The following is a 22482-nucleotide window of genomic DNA, read 5'->3' as shown; positions in this document are numbered from 1 at the left end:
GCAGCTGCCAATACCTGGCAGTGGAATGACTTCATGTCTCTGAATTCTGTTTCTGAAGAAACCAAACAACTATGCATCTACCAATCGGAAAAGATTATTTTATAAGGCTTGTTAAAGAGACTCCCTTAATATTTATAGGCTCTCCCACGCTCTCCATGGAATGGGAGGGTTAGACAGGGAGTGTCTATCTACTGAGCATGTCCTCTATGCCATTCATCCCAAGGGATACTTTATGTGCCACATCGTGACATACCTCACTTGAAAGAGCCCAAGGAAGGCGGCACCCATCTCTACATGTCAGTCACAAGAAAACTGGCCCTAGAGGAAGTCCAATTACTCAAGTCACAAGTTATGGTTGTGCAAACCTCAGCTTTTGCTCTCCTCTTTTCCATTTATGTTTCCATTTTGACCGCAGCAAGGAAAAGAATCCTAGGAGCAGAAGAGTGAGTCGGCAGCCTTGCCATCCATCTGCCAGGTGTTCATATTTTCCTTCTCTTGCTCTGCCACATCTCTGCTCTTTTCTAAGCTGACCTTGGACCCTTATGTCCTTACTGAGGATGTGAAGACAGTGATTCTATCTAAAACAATACTACACCCTAACTAAAGACAGTTCACTCGCTTTTATCTGTCCTCTAAATATCCCAAGTGATCCTGCATCTGAAAATTTTCCCTTTCAAAGAGGTAGCAAATTCTTCTACTTTGTAGCTGTCAAAACACATTCAAAGTACATTTTCTCTTTACTCCTTGCAGCCAGCATGTTTACTAAAAACCCAGTCACTCTGCAAGAAATAAAACTAAACCCAACACAAACTCTCATAAATCAATATTTCCAATAGTCCGTTATACCGAAGATTCTCGAGTTGCCAAACATCTTGAGTCAAGTCAAATAAACAAATTCATCAATGCCACAATATTATATAAAGTTCAACTCCAGCTGTGTCAATGAAGGGAACACCAGCCACGCAGAGTTCGCCCATTGTTTTAAAGGGTAGAGCTTTAAAAATGAGTGAGACACATCCTTAGTGCTCTATCAAAATAACACTCAGGTAAATAAATAAATAAAAGCATGCACAGAAATACCATTCGGCCATCAAGCCTGATAGCCTAAGTTTGACCCCTGAATCCTACAAAGTGGAGGGAAAGAACGGACTCCTGAAAATTGTCATCTGATCTCCACACATGCATGCACCTATCTGCACATGTACCTGCATAAGCACACATAAACACATTAATAAATGAATGCTCAAAAAGGTTTTCAAAAATCAGAATTTGGGGGCTAGAGAGATGGCTCAGTGATTAACACACCTGCTATACAAGCATGGGGACCAGAGTGCTCATCTCCAGAAGTCACATAATTGGTCTTGGCAGCCCATCTATAATTTCAGTCCTCAGAAGATGGACAGGTCATGACTGCTAACATCACACAAACAATCAGTAGATGTCTGGATTTACTAAGAGAACGTTTGATTGATGGCATTGGCTGAATTCTCAATAGAATGAATATAGCTTTAATAGACGTTATTTGGGGGATTAAATTGTTTATTCACTGATCTTTTGAATTTTGATGATCCACAGAATATAGAATATCTTCTGCAGGACAAAGGGGCTTACAGAATAAAATGAACAGAGGCAGCAAACTCTGTAACTGATGGTAGAAAATATGACTGCAAGCCTGAGTGAGAGACAGCATCAGGCAGCCCACCTACCCATCTGCACACCCTCCATCAGTCCTTCAGAACGGTCCCAGTCCGGTAGCCATGTTGTCTTGAAGATCAGTCTCCTAACTACCCACTGTAGGTGGTCAATGCCACCTACAGCAAGAAAGTATGTCTGGCCTCAAAAAAAAAAATAACAATCATTATATCTGATTCCTGAAGCTGATATAAGATCAGAAAACCAGGGCTAAGGCTATAGCCCAGGGGTATAGTGCCTTGTAAACATGATGCCCAGTATGAAGGTTCAGTCAAAACAAAAAATCAGAGGTTTGGTGAGGTTGGAATTCAGGTCATGTGGGATTCCATCTGCCCCTTTTAGATCAAGAAGCCTTTTCATGGGGCTCATGTTCTCTTTTCTTTCAGTAAGGTTTCTGAGGATCCATAGCCTGGGCATTTGCCCCATGCTCTGGGAGTTACCACCTAGAACCTCTAGTACCTGGACTCCTTAGACAAAGGCTGTTCCTTTTCATATCTTCTCAATTTTAGCCACTTATCTGCCCTACCTGGGAAAAGCACTGCCAGGACAGAGGCAGGACATTCTCTGCCTTCAGCACAGGCTGGGTACCCTTCAGCCCTGAGAGCCTGGCATCACCTGAGCATGCAGTGCCCCCCACTATGGGGAGCTGCTTCATCTACAGTGAGGGCTAAACCCCATACATAGAGCTCAGGGCTGCACCACGGACGGTACAATCACGGGGACCTATCAAAAGTGATTGGCTCCTGTGCTGAACCCCAGACTCTGATCCAGTAGGTCACCTGTGTCAGAGGAACCAGCATTGTCAGAAGCTCCCAGCAGGTTCTAAGAGACGATTGGGTTTGGAGCACTTTGTGTATGTTCTAAGCCCATTTACCAAACTGGAATCACCCGCTCTAATGACCAGTCTGCCTCCCACATCATCATGCTAGAGAGACTCCTGCCTCACACCTGCACGACGCCCAACCTTATAGTCTGTGTTTCCTGGTGAGAGGCACACCTCAGATTGAATTCATCATCACATCTATCATCCTTCTGTCTTTCAGCTCTTCTCACCTAAGCTGTCCACCTGGACAACTTCCCTTTCTTCTTTGGTGCCCAACCTAGCAGCCAAAAGACCTATGGTTATAACCTATTTCATGTTCCTCTCGCCTACCCCTCCCAAGTACATATGGTATTGTGTGGTTGGAAGGTTTCTCTGGTCCCGCCATGCCCTGCAGTCCCTCAGCCACTTATAAAATAATCATCCAGAGGCTTAATATTAATCACCAATTGTATGGCCTATGGTAGGCTTCTTGTTAGATAGCTCTTACAACTTAACCCATTTCCATTAATCTGTAAGTTGCCACGTGGTCATGGCATTACTAGTCTGCTGGCATCTTGCTGCTTCTTCCCCAGTGGCTGGCATCTCTCTCTTTTCTTCTTTCCGAACATCTGCTTGGATTTCCCTGCCATAGGCCAATGTAGCTTTATTTATCAACCAATCAGAGCAACACATATTCACAGCATACAGAAAGACATCCCACAGCAGTATTGCCCTACATCCATCTCACCCCTGGTCCCTACCCTACCATGACCTGGCTTATCCCAGAGTCGGGGACATTCTTTGTTGTCCTCATCTGCAGCCAAAAAATTATAATGTGAATAACATGCATTTGGCATGCGTTAGATCCCAAATAAATGTCTGTGGGGTCTGCATCCAGAGAGGAGTGAAGTGGCCCCACTGGCTTGCTCTGCTGGTTAGGTTCAATGGGACACTTACAATGACATCAGCTACTGACACGTGTGACTGTTTTTGAAGTCTCTCCTGTGTGTCAGCTTGCAGCATTCTGCGGATTCTTTTACCTGACCACCATTCTCATTCTGGCTTGCAAATGAGCAAACGGAGGCCAAAGGTCTGATATAACTTGTCCAGGGTCATGGAGCAATGAGTGTAGAGTCCAGATTCAACCAAGGCTGCCTTCACCCCAGACTGTACTCAGTGCCAGGATGTTCTCCAAGGTCAAACTCCTTGCCCAACAAGGGGACATCTGTTCCTGCATTGCCCACCTGCTCCTTACAACCCAGAGGGAAACACTTCTACCATAATTGCTCCAAGCTGTCGGGAGATATGGCTGTTTCTTTGCAATGACAGACACCCTCGGGTGCTAGAGGACAAGGTTGGAAACCTTGGCTTGTCAGGGATGAAGTTAATATTGTAGGAAGAAGCTGTCTGCTGGGCACCTTAGAGCCCCTCCTGCTTTCCAAGGAGCAAGACAACAGATGCCACTCTTAAAAGAGAAGTACTCCTTGGATAAACCAAGTACAAAAGATTTCAAGGACTCGGAAAAAAAGTCACAGTCACCTCCGGTCTCTCTCCAGCAGGGACGTGTGCATAATAAAAGCTTCTCCAGTCCATCCCAAGTAGCCCATCAGAATCATATGGAAAACTGCCTTTCAAGCAATGGGAAAAATCATTAACACTGATTTAGAAACTTTAGAAATGAAGAAGCCTATACTTTAATCAACAATAACCCAACTTTAGACCCTATAACAGAAGTTTCTTCTGTTTAGGAAAATAACAGGGAGCCAAATGACTTATTTTTTTTTAAGTTGCTTCTTTTCTCTTTCTAGCCTGGCACATGAACTTGGCTGGCCAGGAGACTGATATCCTATTCAGTTCAGCCCCACATCATCCCAACATTGACCTGCCTTTGAGCCACACCTGATAAAAATGTACACATTTGAAGTATACAGAGTAATGTCCTGTGATATATGGAAAGGGTCACCCCAACCATGCTGTATGACACACCCATCACCTCACACAGAGGCCTTTTGTCCTTCAGTTGGGACATGTGTGGTCTATCAGTAATTGTTCCCACCATGCTATGCATTAGACTTCAGAGATTCTTTTCATCTTCTTGCTGTATCCTGTTCCTTTTCCCTCACCTGCATCCAGAACGTTTCCTCTCTGACCAGGGTCTGCCTGCATGATTTAGATGCATCAGTGAACATGACAACATCTTACAAGTCATAGAGGCTTCTGATCCAATGCTGCTGGCTCCTGGGAAGGAAGAAAGACCCATGATCCCTTCTAAATATGGTACTGCATTAGGTAGTAGCATTACTCTTCCTCAAACAAAATTTTTGAAAGAGAAAATGGAAGTTGTAGTCGGGTAGGGGATGAGATGCTCGAATACACAGAAATGATGACTACAAGCTGGGAATCTAACCTGGTCTGCCTGTAGACAAGGCTAGGTAGGCCCTGTTGTCCCATGTGGGTGGGTGGCTGAGAAAGCTGCAGAAACAAATGTATACCAGTGTGGTTGAAACATGCTATACAAGTGTCCCTCCCCACTCTCTCTGGTTTTTCAAGACAGGGTTTCTCTTTGTAGCTTTGTGCATTTCGTGGAGCTCGCTCGGTAGACCAGGCTGGCCTTGAAATCACAGAGATTCACCTGGCTCTGCCTCCCAAGTTCTGGGACTAAAGGCATGTGCCACCATGCTACAGCTACAATTCTATCTCTTAAACACAGTTGCTCTGTCCTTGGCCAACATGTCATCCTGCCTATGTGAGGCCAAGGAAAGAGAAGAGTTAAAAGAATACAGCTCGCTGCTACAACAGTGAGAAGAACGTGCATCATCAATAGAAGGAAAAAGTCTGGCATTGTCTTCTTTAGAACACTTGTGGCCTCCCCTTCCCCACTTGTGTGTTAAAATGAGCTGCTTTTTCTCTGCTAACATGTAACTTAAATACATACACACACACACACACACACACACACACACACACACACACACACACACACACACCAGCTCCCCAGTTGCTATGGGAACCATCCTGGCAAATTCCCTGCCTTTTACTCTATTAAAATTTCACCCTCACATCTTTGAAGTGAAACACGCTTCCGTTTTCAAGAAGACAGCAAGCAGAAGATGTCCTGATGGGATGCAGGTCCCACTAGCATGCTGAATTCTCCAATTCTGGTGATCTTTCGGGATAATCACAGGATGCCAGCAACCATGGAGCTGTCTCCAATTAATAAAGTGTAGGTGAGCCATCAAAGCTGGATTGCTGGATGAGCCCCCTAAGACCACAATTCCTCTGTGCCCATTCTATGATCCCTCTGAGTCACTCATCCTTCCAAGCCTCTACTCAATATCTGAAAGCCTAGAAGACAGGGCTGGAGAAGATGGCTCATAGGTAAAGCGCATGTTGTACAAATCTGGCAGACCTGATTTTGGATTCCCCGTACCCACTAAAACCCTAGGAATGGTCACATGCATCCGTGACTCTTGTGCTGGAAGGGGTGGAGCAGAGTGCAGAGCATCTCCAGAGATGACTAGTCAGCCTAACCAATTGGTGAGACAACCTTTCAAAAAAGATACTACATAGAGTCATAGTAGAGGACACTGAACATTGACCTCTGGCCCCCACGTACACTAGCACACATGTGTAAGCACACCTGTGAAGAGGGAGGCAGCTGCCCATTTATCCAAGGCTCCAAGAATGCTGTCTTTGTGATGACACAAGAGTTCTTGAGTTTACCTTGATCTCTACAGAGAAGGAGGCTTGCAAATGTATCTCAGAAGCACAATCGCAGAGAAGCCATCAGTATTAGCTAGCCCTATCCTGAGGCACCTCAGACCAGGACCTTTACAAACTCAGCTGGCAATTGCCAAGTGTGCAGATACAGGACAGCCTGAGCTGACGTAAAGTTAAAAATCAGTTTTAATCTCTTCATTAAATCATGCTGTTGGGAGCCGGAAGGCTGGAGTTCATCTCTCATGTCTGTCACGTACTGTGTGCACCACCACCAATGTCCACAATTCCTTCAGTCCCAAATTTCTCATCCGGAAAGAAGAGCTAATAATGCATATAGCAAAGCCAGATGAGGAGGTAAAGGACATATGACAAGCAGCACCAGTTCACTGACTTGATTATTGCCAATGATGCCACACTGAGGCGTGACTGACTGGACGAACTGTGAGTAGGGATCATGCTCTTATTACACTGTAAAAAGTGTTTTAGTGAATGAATAAGCTCATGACCTGTTTCTACATGGACAGCAAGATTGGCATGAGGAGGGACCCTGGTGCCTTAACTTGGGCCGGAAGCAAAGGTAACTCTCTTAAAGTCGTCACACCTCTGCCTGGGGAGAGCAGCTGAGCTCTGGATTAGGATCTTACCCTAACCAATAACAGCAAAAGTTGAGTGGGAGCCACATGAATTCATTTTCCAGACCTTGTCAGCTTATGGACTGGGCAAAAGGCAGACTTGAAAAGTCACCTTGGCCCATATTACTGCCCACCATGCTACTGAGTCTTCTAAGGGAAAAAAAGAAAAACTCATCTGGTACCTCTTTCTTTCCTTTATTGCTCCTGGAAACTGAGGGGTTGTGTCAGAATGGAATTTTGCTCTGTGTGTTTATTTGTGTTTGACTGTGGGTGTGTGCACCACAGTGCACACGTGTGGACATCAGAGGAGAGCCTTGGGCATCAGCTCTCACCTTCCCCCTTGAGACAAGTCTGTTGTTTGCCACTGCTACACTAGCCTACCTGACCTGTTACCTTCCAGGGATCCTCCCATCTCAGTTTCCCATTTCACCCCTGCAGGAGCCCTGGGATTATGAACATGCTCTCAGCATTTACCCAGTTTTGCATGGATTCCGAGGGTTTGGACTCAGACGCTCATCCTCAGGCAGCAAGTGCTTCACTGTGTGCATCATCTTCCCAGCTATAACTTTTCTTGGTCTGTGATTCAGATGATGATAATTACAGGAGGAGGAGTTGGTGGTCGCGGTGGCTGAGGCATTTGCTGAGAATGACACACTCCTTACTAATCCCACACCAGTCAGTTTTCATGGTACTTAACCCAGCCATGCAAAGAGGCTCACAAGGGAGTCAATGTCATAGAGATGACAGGAGTCTGAGTGACTGTTCTCCAGCAGGAATGGGCGTGGGCCACCTAAAGAGAACATATATGCCTTATATGCACTTATATGCGCTCCTGAGAGCCTAATCATCAATGACCACAACTTTGATAACTTAAATCAAAGTGGAATGCTTCCTAGGATGTCTTTCCTGCTTGCCTTCTTTGGGCTTAGCTGTTTTCAGGTAATATGACCAGAATGAATGTCACAGAGTAATTGTAAGGGAGCAGGTGATGAATATTAACAGTGGTGACAGACAATAAATAAGCCGCATTTCTAATCCTCTAGGGTGAAAATGCCCAGTGAAGACAAGACATTTGAAAAGGCTCCACTCCAATGACAACAGTGGCCAGGGATCCTAAGTGCTGAGCACCCATGATACACCAGTGTTTATGGTCCCATTTAACACTCAGTAGGGTGTGTGGAGGTGACAATTCTTCTTGCTCTTTTATAGACAGAAGAACTCTGTCAATCAGCTTTCCTTCACTGTGACAAAATATGTTAAGTGGAGGAAAGATTTATTTGGGCCTATGGTGTCATGGACTTCTTGGTTCCTTGGCTTCCTTGCTTTGGGTCTGCAACAAGGTCAAGTATCATGTGGTAGGGAAAAACCACACACTATTGGCAGCTGGTTGGAGAGGAGGAAAAGGAAGAAAAGAGGGCGAGATAAAGAGGGAGAGATGAGGGGAGTGTGGTAGAGAAAGGTCCCAATATACATTTGAAGCAATATACTCTTCCAATGGCCTAGATGGAGGAACTAAGAACCCACCCCTAAATTTCCTACCACCTCCCCAAAGTGCAATCAGCAGGCAAACAAACCTTCAATACATGACGATTAAGGTACCATTAAAATCCAGACAATGTGGGAATGTCAGCTGGTGCCACCACTGTGCAAGACAGTATGGAGATTTCTCAGAAAAAAAAAAGTGGAATTAGGACATCATCATCATCATCCAGCTCAAGTCTTGAGAATCCACCAAAGGGACTGTAAGTCAGTGTATCATACAGGTACTGGTACCTCCATGTTTACTGTGTCTCTTCATAGTAGCCAGAGTACACATGCAGCCTAGGAGGCCAGCAACAGATGAACAGAAAATATGTGGGCTATACACATCATGGAATCTTATTCGGCCATTAAAAATAGAAGTGAAATCATGATATTTGCAAGAAAATGGGAGGAACTGGAGTAAAATTAGTTGGACTCAGAAAAATGCATTGACTCATATGTGGAGAACTTAGATTTTATATAATATATATATATATATATATATATATATATTATATATATATGACATGAGAGTAGAATCTGAACTCTGGGGAGGCAGGAAGAGATCTCAAGAGAGGGAGGGGAGAAAGAGGATAATGGAATAGATGTGACAGGGAAATAAAAGGAACTCAAGGGGAAGAACTAACTTCTGTATTTTCTTTTACGACAGTAAGAATACTTAACGTAAGGTCTGTTCTCTTAACAGATTTTGAAAGGCTCTCTATCTCTACGCTCTTGAGTCACTTGCCAGATCTTTCTTCTCCCAGCACTTGCCCATGTCTTAATCCAGCTACTTATCACAAAATCCTTTACAGACGTCCATGGTATAAGATGGAGAATATTGAACATGTTATGTAACATGACAACTGTAACTTGATTCTTATGTTTGAGGACCTCAGAATCTAATAGGAGAAGGACATAGTTACATTACAAATCTAGTTAAGTTATAATCGTTTTGTTGGAATATAATAATACACCATATTGCAATGTTAAATAAAACTATAGTTTCTTTCACATGTGAGGGATGTGTGTGTGTGTGTGTGTGTGTGTGTGTGTATGCGCGCGCGCGCGCACGTGCACGCACACATGTGTGTTGCACTGATGTAGTATAAAGCATCTTTTAAATGTTCAAGCTATTCAGAGTGGAGAGAAATTGATTTTAGGAACATAGGTCAAGGCAAACATTTGAAGGCTGTGCATTTTAACTGAGCTTTTGAGATATGAATATTGGTAATGAAGATAAATGCTCATTTGGGTAGAAGAGGCACACTATTTTTGCACCTGTTGAATGAGCGAAGGAAGCCTATATTTATGGAGATGCCTTGGGGTTGTTTTCTCAGCCCCATGTTATTCCCTTTCCCTTACTTACTAAGCAAGCATGTAGGGAGTACCTTCCTACCATGCATGCCTGGAATGGTTCCTAGATGCTGTGAATGCAAAGCAAGCAGGCCTGGCCATTTCCTGCATTCACAGAGCTTATATCCCAACGCAGAGAGCTTATATCCCAATGCAGGGAAGAGAGAACAGGTCAGAAAATCCATTCTGCATCGTCCAGTTATCAATGCTATGAAGGAGAACCAGATGCTGGAATGAGGGTCTGGTGAATTGTGTCATTATTATTATTATCATTATTATTATGTATACAGCGTTCTATCTGCATGTATGACTGCACACCAGAAGAGGGCACCAGATCACACTACAGATGTTTGTGAACCACCATGTGGTTGCTAGGAATTGAACTCAGAACATCTGAAGGAGCAGCCACATCTCTTAACCTCTGAGCCATCTCTCCAGCCCCGAATTGTGTCTTTTTCTATGAAAAGGCTGCTGGCGTTTTCTTTCTTTCTCCCTCAAGATAAATCATCATGTGTGCCCTCTGAAAGAGGGTCACAGAGCCCCCGCCAAAGCTCCCTCACCAACACTATACTCTGTGTTCCTTTGATGAAATCTGAGACTCTAGCTTCCCAGAAGCCATTGCTTCTCTGTCACTTTTTGAATTATATTCTAACCAACCAAGTGTAAAATATTTATGGCAAGATAGTCTTGGCTGTTAAGAAGCAAATCACATTAAAGCACCTGATATTTCAAGTTCGTGACTGGATTAGTTTTAATTAGAATTCTCTCCCATGCCTGAACAAAAAAAAAAAAAAAATTATCCAGGACACGGTATCAGAAAACTCAGCTTTCCTCTGCTAACTTGGAAAAGATAAATCAACTTGAGAAATTTCCAGTCATTTCCAGACAACTATTTTTTTAAATACTATTTTAAAAATTGAGACATACTTTAAATTCTTTTTAGGTCACCAAGATCCATAACATTCAACGGTATGTCTTAGAGTGAAGAATTCATATGCACAATCTCATGTTATCTTCACAAATTGGATTCCTGGCCTCCGGTTACAAATAAACTTAGTCCCTTTCAACATATAAAAACAGTTTCTTGACTGTCCAGTTCATTTGGCCCAGCACAGGCTTTTGTGATCCTTTTAAATCTGACTTTTTGGGAGTAATGTCAAGTTTTCAAAATAAGGAAGTTTTAGACCTGCCAATGTATACAATTTATAATTCTTTGAGTGTTTTTGAAAATCGCTTCTCTTAGAGGTAAAGTAATTGCTCACCAAACACATTCCCTATGTTTTACTAGCAGATTGTCCTTGGTTTTTATAGTCCAGTGCCTTAAACAAGAATCCTTGAGTGCGGTCCCGAAACTAACATTTGGCAATGTTACATGTCCAAACTGCGGGTGAGGGGACATGCTACTTTTGTCACTTCCAGTAGTGTTTTTAAGGATCAAGCTACTGAGTGGCAAACATCAGTTTGTGCTGTACAACGAACTCTTTATCTCCAACACTAAATGATATTGATAAGACAGTCAGTACATGGACGCCACAGGGTGGGGGACCACCTGACACTAGGGAGCAACCCTAATACCAAGCTAGTAACAGCATCCTCAGACATGCTACCGCTTTGGAATTTAAACGTCTGCATCTGCGTTCGCAGGCTCACAATAATAAAACCCTGCAAATTAAGGGGTTTTTGGGTTTTTTTGTTTTTTGTTTTTTGTTTTGCTTTGGTTGGGTTTTTTGTTGTTGTTGTTGTTTTGGTTTTTTGTATTTTGTAGGATGCTGAACATAAGGTCTGCCCTCTACCAGGCCCTGAAGCATGCACTGGGTCATTGTTCTGTCCAGACAAGAGGCTGTGCAGCAGATCTGTAGAATGTGTTTTTCTCACGAGATCAAAGTATTGCATCTCTTACTATTATCCATCCTGGCAGGTAACTTTCTTTCCTTTGCTTCTTTGAATTTACCTCCTTTTGAGAGCCTCTTGTTTCAAGGGATAGGGACATTCATTTAGAAACGTTTGTTTACTAACAATCTAGTGTGTGCTGTTTCCATGTATTTTTTTTTTTTTTTTTTAATGTTCGAATCAGCTCTAAGAGGTGAACGTGACTCAGGAGATTAAATTGAGTGCTCCATAGCATGGCTACATGACTGAAAAAAAGTAGCCTTAGAGCCTAGATAGGTCTCACTCAAAGAGGGCTCATCTTTGCTCTACTGTCGATGGGGACCGTAAAAGAAATACAAACAGAGCCATGCTAAGTCTGCCATCAGTTACATAATAAGAGAAAACAAAGGTTTCTGTTCACCAACAAGCCAAATTCCAACTCTTCATCTCCTATATTCCTTAGTCACTATTACCGTGAATAAAACACAGCCTTCTGAATGTCCCTTCCAGCTCTCTAAGCGCTTTCTTTGCACACTCAGCTGCCCAAAGGTGCCACTGGCCATCTAGCATCAATGCTTTGGGGGCAAGGCAACAGATGTTTTCAGGTCTGTGTGTGCTAGCAAGTCCCAGGAACCTCCTGGGCTGTATTAATTCTGCCGCCGCAGGAGGTAGCCACTGACATTCACTTGTGTTTTTCCCATGCCTTGATGTTGGTCACGAGCTTCCATTTAGGATCTACTTAAAACATCATTAAATGCCACTCAGTCCTTCTTTATCATCATTAAAGCAGACATTAAGCCAGTCAGGAATTCTCAACCACCCCAGGGGAACCGGGGACAAGATGCCAAGCAGGAACACGGGACCATTTATCATTTAGGTCTACTTTTTCTTCCAAGGGCATTTTCATTACATGGGCTGATTTTCATCTTCATAGAATTTGGACCAGTTTTAAAACTAAGTTATCAGGAGACACTAGGCAAGCCAATTATCGGAGGCCAGGCTCTGAGCACGGCCGTGATCCTTCTTCCCACATAATGGGCAATTCCACTTAGAAGCCAGCGGTGGATGCCGAGACTCATTCTGTCTCACACTGTTCCACAGGTAGGAAGCCAATTCTATCAACGGTTTTGATTTTTCTCTTTTAATATTTGTTTCATTTACTCATGATTTTCAAATTTGGCCAAATCTTATAATTCTGCATCTCTGATGCCCCGGTGTTTAAATCTATGCTGTTTTTTTTTTTTTTTCTCAAAGAGATGGAAAAATTCTTTTTCATCTTGCAGTCATTTTCTTTGTTGGGTTATTTTCTCTGTCAGTTACATGTTTTGCCAGGAATCAGTAGGTCGTCTTAATGTAAAGCATCTCTGCTAAGAGCTTGGGCTCCAACCCAGACTTTCTGAGCTTCTAATCTCATCAAATCTCATTGTCTGAGGGGAAATGGTGACTCTTTCCCTTCAGTGGAAACAAAAAAAAAAATCCCTACCCAACTCTAGATATCAAGAGTGGTTCTCAAAGGGATAACAGGAAGGCCTGAAGATCTTCATTCAACAAAAAATGTGTTGCAAATTTAAAGGTCTTGGGCTTTGGTTTGGATGTAAATTCAAACCCCAGCTCTGTGATATACCACAAAGCTTCCCTTTGCCAGGTCCTGTTAGGTTCCCTAATGTTGCTCTCCACCTCTATAAAAGGCAGATGACAACACCTGATTTATATCATTCACAAATAATATTTCAATAGTATAACAGCCCAACAGGAAGTTTGACATGACATCATTTGGTCCCTCCACCTCAGTAAGATGACACTGAGCAAGAGATGCTCCAGTCCTGATTCCCACTGACAACTTCCCTACTAGCCAGGGTAAACTCTGCCGACAGTGGGAAGCACAAAGACAATCAGCAGAGCTGAAGACAAATTTCAACCACTGAAGACTCTCCATAGGCCTCATCACCTCCTGCTTCCTTACCACAGGAACTCTCTCAGTCCTCATGATCTCTGTCTGTCTACCTGTCTGTCTGTGTGTCTGTGTGTTTCTCTCTCCTCTGTGTGTGTATGTCTGTCTGTGTGTGTCTCTTTCTCTCTCCTTCCTTCTTCTGACCCTGAACCACCACCCCATGCTGGACATGTGACTACTGGCTCTAACATGCTCTCATCACGGTGTGATGAAACGACTATGCTCACCATCACCTGGCCTTGGACATGAACCTTCAGAACCATGAATCAAAATAGCCCTTTATTTACTTAAGTACCTTGTGTCCAGTTTTTTATTATAATGATGGAAAACTAACTATACAGTCCAAGGAACACTCATTAGGAAAAGATTCACCAGTTTAAATTTAAAAATTACTAGAAGAGGGTAGAAGAAGAGATGGAAGGAATGACAACAGAAGGCTGCAGAGCAGGTGAGGCGAAGTATCACCTTCAACGCTCAAGCCTAATAAAGAATGAATGAATGAATGAATGGATGAATGAATGAATGAATGAGGACCCCTGGATTAGGGATCTTCTGAGTCAGAGGAGTCCTTTTTCCACATGAACTCCTGAGAGGATGTTGCTTTGCTGCGTCCCACAGTGTGAAAGGGAAGTAGCTGCTGGTCTACTCCACTTACAACATCAACACCTGCCTACGAACGCGAGGGTAGACAACACGAAAGCAACTCAGCCTAGTCCCAGCTGCCAGTCATGTGACCCCTATTGGAGCTGTGGGAGCCCACAACTGACTCAGTTTCCCAGTTTGAATCTGAAGTCTATTCTGAGTCAATGGAGTTCAAGCTTGTGTGCTCCAAGGCTGAGAGAAAGTTCTGATTAGCCCACAAGAAGGAACACACTAGCTAGCTAGATGCAGGCTGTCCATGCCAGCCAGAGGTACATTGAGATAGAAAATGAAACTGCCCGTTCCTTGATGCAAGGTAGGATGGATAGTGGCTGAATGCCTGTGCTGTGCATTGTTCTAGCTCTGTCCTTCAAGACTGTATGTAAGCTGGCTGTGAAATAAACTCGGGGCTGTCCGGCATTGACTGGCAGACCTCTCAACTCTTTCCTGTCTTCATTGTCTCTTCAATCAGCATGCCTCTACCAAGCTACCCAGCTGACTGCCAGCAGGCCCTACAGGGAGCCACCCAGAACACCATTCTGGCCAGCCTGGTTTCTCAATAACACTACCCCCTATGTTTTATGGTAAATCATAATTTTATAAGAAACACTCACAGCTGCCATATTGTCTGATACTTGTTGACAATGCTGTGAAACACTCGATCTGGGACTAAAACCATCCCTGTTTCAGATAAGAAATAAAACACGGGTCTAAAAGGACTCACAGTGATGAGCTCACACATAGATGATGAGCCATGTGAACATGATCTAAGTCTATTGTCTCGGGCAACTTCTATCATTTATTCTGATGCATCACTTCCTCCTCGTGTATTTTCTGGGCTGTATGACCATGAGACACTAACACTTTGTCTCAGGACTTTCAGATCATGAATGGACTGTTATAATCACCTTCCAAAGCATTGACCTATTTTATTATTGCCTAAAGAAAGTTTATTTGCCCTAAGTAACACCATAGTTTTGATATTGGGAAAGCTAAGTGATTTACTTTGATGTAAAAATAAAAGGACCAAGTTATATATACACTTACTTCCTTTTTTTTTTCACTTAAGTCTTAATCAATGACCTGGTAGTTTCAATTACTATGCAAGAATATTCCAACTTTTTGTCCTATAGATGCAAGTTTAAAAACTATTTCTATGTATAATAATTTCCACATGCACTCAAACAAGAGAAACTTGATTTCTAAGATCCAGGTAACAATTCTTCTTTTAGTCAAATAAAACTGTACTTAGCATAATGTTTTCCTCTTCATTTAAACCTTCCTTTTAGCCATTTTTCACAGGATTTCATGCACATCCAGGAAGGTATTTCACGCAAAAAAAACTTCCAGTTTTTGCATATTGTAAATTTATCCATCAGATGTGATTATGCATGTAAGAAAATGCTCCCTCTGCATATCAATAAGCTACAGAATGGTCCACTTCAAAACACACAGTCTAATGAAATGGTAATGATTTCATTAATGTATCAAGCCATGTCTAATTCCTCTCAAGGAACATAAGACAATTTACATTTACCCTGAATGCATAATAAGTAAATAGTCAAATTGGCAACAGATTAAAGGGTTCTCTACAATCAGAGTCCTGATACAGACATTGCTGCAAAATCATTAGAAATTGTTGCAGAATGGCATGAATTGGGGTATAATGTTGAAATATTAGAAGCACTTTTTTTTGCCTATAATTATACATGAGGTAAATAATTAAAACAAAATTCATGAGATTATTCATCAAATGTTTTGTATTCACAACTGCTCATCTGATTCTTGCTACAAAGGTCAAAGTCCTGTCTTCATAACCCTTTGTACATTGTCCCTTAGACACTCTGATTGACAGTGACTAGAGGAAGGATGCTACAGTCAAAGAGACAAGGAGACTCAGAGGTAGAGAAGTCAAGAGACAATAGTGTGGCAGAAGGTCTATGAACCAAGAAAATTAGTGTATCATCTTATTTTTAGCTCATGGTTACCCAATATGGAGTGCATGTTTGAATCCCCTACAAAATTCACATATTGAAACCCACCCCTGAAATGACAGTATTTGAAGGTTGATGCCTTTGAGAAGTGATTCATTCATGAGAATGGAATTTTTGTTAGAAGGAGGAGGAGGAGGAGGAGGAGGAGGAGGAGGAGGAGGAGGAGGAGGGAAGGAGGAGGCGGCGGCGGCTAGGGGAAATGCTCTCTTGGTAAAGTGCAAGCTAGGTAAGCATGAGGTCCATAGTTCAGATCTCCAGGACCCTGTAAAAAGAAAGGCATGGTGATGCATGCCTGTAATTCCAACATGGGGGAGGTAGATAGGCAGATCGCTGGGGTTAGCTGGCCAGGCAACCTAGTCAAATTAGTGATGCTCCAGGTTCAGTGATGGATACTGGCTCAAAAATATTAGGTAGAGAGAGATTGAGGAAGACACTCAATGCCAACTCTGGCCTCCACAAGCATACACACACACACACACACACACACACACACACACACACACACACACACACAAAGTGCAAGCATGCACCAGAGAACTAGATAGTCTAATACTCTTTCCACTATGTGGGGATTCAAGAAGTCTACAGTCTGACCTAGAAGTCAGACTCATCAGAGCATGAGGGTGTCTTGGGTCTTGACTTCTAATCGACAGGAAATAAATTCTGCTGTTTATAAACCATGAAGTCTATAGTGCCTAGCAATAGCATCCTGAAATACAACAGAACCCATGTCATTTTTATTGTTAACTCCCCTTTTACAGATGAGAAAATAAAGGCTTAAAAGGCAATCCAGCCACGGTCACAACAGCTACTATCGGAGAACTAAATGGAGTACTATATTGAATCTCACCCCTCAAGTTCATGTTCTTTATCACCCCATCACAGAGGGAAATGTTTCCAAGAGAAGAAAGTTTCCATAGAGAGAAGATGCCATCAGAATTCCACAAAGGAAGACTTGTTTTTGCTGTGGGATGTTCTGTGTGTCCTGTGGGAGCCCGTTCTCGGGTTCCTCATGGCTTTACCCAGCAGGTCCGCATAGAGGATGATTAGGACCACGGGCCTGCGTGCAGGTGTCTGAGATGGTCTGCACTTGGCTGTGCTGGGGGATGGTCTGTATGTCAAGTTGCTCTGATTGGTCAATAAATAAAACCTGATTGGCCGTGGCTAGGCAGGAAGTATTGTGGGACTGGTGGGTGACAAAGATTTGTCCTGACTGTGGGCAAGGCAGGAAAACTCTAGCTACATGTTTTGAGGGTTACAAAGTTATCAGCAGTGTTTCCTGGAGCAGGTGTGTAGATTTCAGGAGTGGACAGACTTGACTATAAAGGAAGATATGAGGAAATAATAGAAGCAAGGGAGCAAACACTGTAGCCAGTCTTCTGATGCAGCTGCAACCGGAGGCCAAGGAGTAGCATAGTTCAAAGATGCTTGCTCCAGGATGGGAGCCAAGATGAAAGCAAGGGAGGAGACGATGGATGAAGCAAGGACCCAGGGGAACTTTGGAGGATCTGCAGGGAAGCTGGCCCTGAGGATAAGAGGGTAAAACAAAGAACACAGTAAAGTAAGGGACCGGGGAGTTTGAGATGGAGTGCAGAGCAAAGAGAGCACTCTGTTCCTAAGAGCAAGTTCAAAGGAGATAGACAGAATTCAGCCATTTTGGCTTAGACTCCTCAGAGCTAAGAGATGAGAAGCAGCTTTCATCAGTAAAATAACTGCTCGATGGTGTCTCCTTTATGTTCAGACATCTAAGACAAAAGTAGTTGACACGCACTGGGAGAGGAGAGCATCACAAGGCAGCTAGTGAAAGTGTGGGGCTCTGAAGCAGAAAAATGAGTTTAGTCTTCCACAGATTAAACTCGAGCACCACTTACCCGGCACTTATTCAGCACAGGGTGTTAGCCAACATTCTGAGCATGGCGACTCCGGAACACTGGATGCAGAGATCAGTGGGAGAGATCCTGGGGCAAACAGCAATGACCCAAGGTATGTGCTCTGAAGGAGGGACAAAATGGGGGATGAACCACCTTCAGGGCCCACCATGGAGGAGGATTGGTACTCTTATTTGTTAGCCGAATTAACTGATTCTGCACAAGGGAGGTTTTGGAGAGGAAATGACAGGTGGTCTATAAAAGATGCTCAGTCTACATCCAAGAAGAGGTGGAGAGTGGTCCCAGGCTATAACCAGTCAGGTTAGGAGAGCCATTGGAGACCCCCTCCTAGAGCTGATTTAAATATTCACCCTCCTTAGCTGAAAATTGGCAGGACACAAAATCATCTTTGAGGCAACAGATCTGAGCTCTGTGGTCTAGAGAGAAATACAGTTAGTCAGCTTCAGATTGCTGGTCTCCACTCTAAGGCTTCTGCACAATACGCAGCAGCTGGAAATATCCGACCCAAGAATCATGGGCAAAGACTATTATTCAGGCACTCCCGAGTCCTGGGAAAGAAATAAAACTGCATTTTCTTTCAGAAAACCTGAAATTCTGTTCTCTTCTCTGTAACTGTGAGCGCTCAGGATCCCCCCAGAACTAAATTCTAAAACAGAGAATAGGCAGGCAGATGGCTGAAACACTCCCTTCTCTGGGCACCACTGGCTGACGGAGCAAGGGAGGTCAAACCGCCATGCTGGGGCCAGGGCCGTGCTGATTGCCACACAAAAGCCACTGTAACTTGATGTTGCTCAGAGCAGAAGCGGGAAGCAGTCACTGTCTCATCCCAGTGCCCATCGGCTTTATATGTCTCCATTTCTTTTTTAAGCTTTGCCAGTCAAGACTAGCAAGATGAGAAGGCTCCATGGGTGAAGCTGCCTGTCATGAAGCCTGATGCCAGAGTTAGATCCCCAGACCCCAAGTGATGGAGAGAGCCATCTTCCAACATACAAGCACGTACATGTGCATACAATTAATACATCTCTATTTAAATTTTAATAACCATATGCATAAGTGTATATCTTATTGTGATTTCAATTTCCCATTTCATTCGCTAAGAAACAATTTATACATGAGTTGCTGTTCTCTTACTTTTCCCTGAATGGAAAAGTTATACCTTTTGCTTGCTTTAGTGATTCTTTTCCTTCTGGTAAAGATTCTGTGGCTCCTTGAAAAAGGTCCCGCTCTACTGTTATCTTCTACAACCCTGACATTGTACTGTTATCAATACTGTTATCTCATTATGATTTAGTGATTGGCATTATTGGTGGCATTTTTTCCACGTACAATAGCAATATTGTAATCTCCAAATATTCAAAGGCACCCTCACATTCTTGCACATCATTTGAGTTTGTGGTTTTAGTCGAGAACGCTTCAACTCCTACACTGCACACGTAGCTTGGCGGGTTTCTCTGAACATTGTATTACCACTCATCTGCAATATTTATGTGTGATACAGAATAAAATGGGTTTAAATTTGGCAGACAAACATTGGGCTGTTCCAGTATCAAAGCCTAAATCATAAAGTCCTGTATATATTAGGAATGAGTTCTCTATTTCCTATCCTACTAATCTGCTTGTTCATTCATAAACTAATGACCTACTGTCTTGGTTATGATGACTTTATGTTAAAAACATCTATTGAGGGAAATCCCTACTTCATTACATCCCTAGGATATTTTCTCTCTGGATTTCATTCTCCCATTATTATCGCTTTTCAACTCCTACCCTCCACAAAGTGTGGGACATTATTAGATGATGAAGGGAACAGAAGGTCCTATAGTTCAGTATATATTTTAGACAACATGACACTGATATGGGCATCTGGTGTAAGCCAGAGAAAACATGGCTGACAATGGAGATATGGGGGACTATGTGTCAGCCAAAGGTAGCTAGCCTTGAATGTGCAGAAACACAGGGCAAACGGGTATGTAATATGTCATATAATTATTCTCGGTTTAATGCCACTTTTGTGGGGTTCTGTATGACCTTGAGGTCAGTGGCATGTGCCTCTACCTCCACCTAACACCTTCACTAGCTAGCCTATATAGGCCTGTATGTGTCTATCTGGAGTTTCTGTGCATACCTGTGCCTGCCTGTGGGTAGCCTGTGTTATCCTGGGCACCTGCCACTGTCTGCCTGCATAGCAGCCTGGATGATGGTGAACTATATCTTACCTGCCTATGACTCCTCACATTCCCTAGGATATTTTCAACCTCCATGACCCTCCCCTGTTGCTAGTATCAAAGCTTACACTCTACAGCTGGAAATTTATTATTAACTTATAACAAACAGTTTATGGCAGGAAGACTTTACCATAATATATTTTTGTTTTGATTTTTATATGATACAGGGTTATACAAACTGGGCTGATACTCACTATGTAACCCCGACTCTTGGCAATTCTCTTGATTTGTCCTCCTGCAGGCTGGAATTACAGGTATGTGCCACCACATGCAGCATTATAATCTATTAATAACTTTAGCAGTTTTACCAGAATCTTCTGGGTTTTCAAATATAAAATGGAACATTATGGGGCTAAGGAATAGTTCGGTGGTAGACTGCTTGCCTAGCAAGCATGAGAGGCCCCTCACATTACAAACAAAACACAGTGTAATCTAAAAGATGTTTTTTATATCAAAGACTTAGAGCAGTTATTTTATCTCACAATGTCTCACTTTCACTCAAAGCCTCCTGATTACAAGGAAGAAGAGAAAAGGGGCTTCACCACATAGTTCTTGATCCTTTCTGTGAGGCAGGGTCTCCCTGTGTAGCCCAGGATGGCCTCAAATGTTCGATGCACCTGCCTCCTCATTCTGAGTGTTGGGACTGCATCTCATCTACGGGCCACTGTACCTAGTTCAGCTTCCAACTTTAACTGGACTTTTTTTTTTCACATTTAGAGTAATGTTTATCATTACTTTTCCATTGTTAATATCGTTTTGACTATTGTATTTGGGCCTCTGTAGCTTTGGGGTCCTTTGGGGAGACTGTTATTAGAGAACTCTGAGTTGATCAAGGGTTCCTTAGCATTTGTTGGTATACATGAGTTTTCTCTCTTAGTTTTGTTAGCATAATGGATGTTTATGTGTTTCATTGGTGTTATGCCTTGGTAAGCAATTCCCTGTATCTGCTGTATCCCCTGAAGCTTGGGCCCAGGAACCCTGACTAGGGGTGACAAGGGATTGAAGAAAGGACAGACAGACACATAGACACACATACAAACAAGTTGGGGTATGCACTCTAATGGAGTCACCCCTACTACCTTCGCCACTAGGAACCTCATTGTGTTTATTGGCACACTAAGGGGGTGAGGGGGTGTCAGGTAGTCTCAGCAGCAGGTCTCTGCAGGCAAGCAATGAGCTGTAAACATCCAGGAGGAGGAGGAAGCTGCAGTTGCTAGTTTTTGTACACACTGATCAATCATCATTAAACACTGGTGCCTGGACAGAGGAAGGCTTTACATGGGAAATGGTTTTGCCAATTTCCCTTGGGTCAGAGGTCTTAGAATCATGGCTGTGCCCATGTCAACAATATACATTCATTCGCTCAGGACTTCACTCACCCAGGGCTTCCGCCATTCCCTATACCAATCATCACATACAATCCTTTGGATGCATCGTTGGAACAGGTTGATGTTTACCACTTCTGCATTTCCAGTCATGAATGTAGTTGTTTTCTGGTTGTGTTGAATAGACTGATTGCCACAGAAGACACTGGAAAGATAATTAAGGACCAGCGTTGGAGAGTCATCGGGAACTGGAGTGCTCACAGCTGCATTTTATCCAACCTTTAAATAGCAAATAATTGCATTACTTTCTGACCCACTGATTTTCAAACTTGGCTATGAATAAAAATCATTCAGGAAATTGAGGAAAATGAAACAGAAGAGAACAGAGGCCCCACCCTTGCATACTTCAGTGAGCCTGGGTCTCTGTGTTCTTCTCTGGCTTTCCAGGTGATTGTGACCCATGAAACAATTTGAGAACTATTGTTCTAAAATGTTTATAGAGCTCCTAGCTCATGTTGCGAAACCGGAACAACTTTAATATCAAAATCTGATGAAACTAGAAAACCGGGCTCTTTTTAAAAAGAAAGAAAACATTTCCCTATTTAAAACTTTTGAGCAGTTTTATTCCATTGAAACCCCAACTAAACCCCTTTATTCCTTTCCTTTCTCTAGCCCACAAGTGGTTCCATATGATGTAATACAGCATGTCGTGTTCACTTGACCTCATCTTTCTATGCTATGGCTTCTTGGGGCCCAATCAGAAGAGATCAGTTTGGTCTATATTATACTGCTTGCTCTTCCCCTCACCTGGAATCCCTTCCTTGAGATGGGGTGTGCCCCAAGGTAGACCCCAGTGGCTCTCCTATC

The sequence above is a fragment of the Peromyscus maniculatus genome, chromosome 22, assembly GCF_049852395.1.
Source record: "Peromyscus maniculatus bairdii isolate BWxNUB_F1_BW_parent chromosome 22, HU_Pman_BW_mat_3.1, whole genome shotgun sequence".
Lineage (NCBI taxonomy): Eukaryota > Metazoa > Chordata > Mammalia > Rodentia > Cricetidae > Peromyscus > Peromyscus maniculatus.
Note: the sequence above shows the minus strand (reverse complement) of the source record.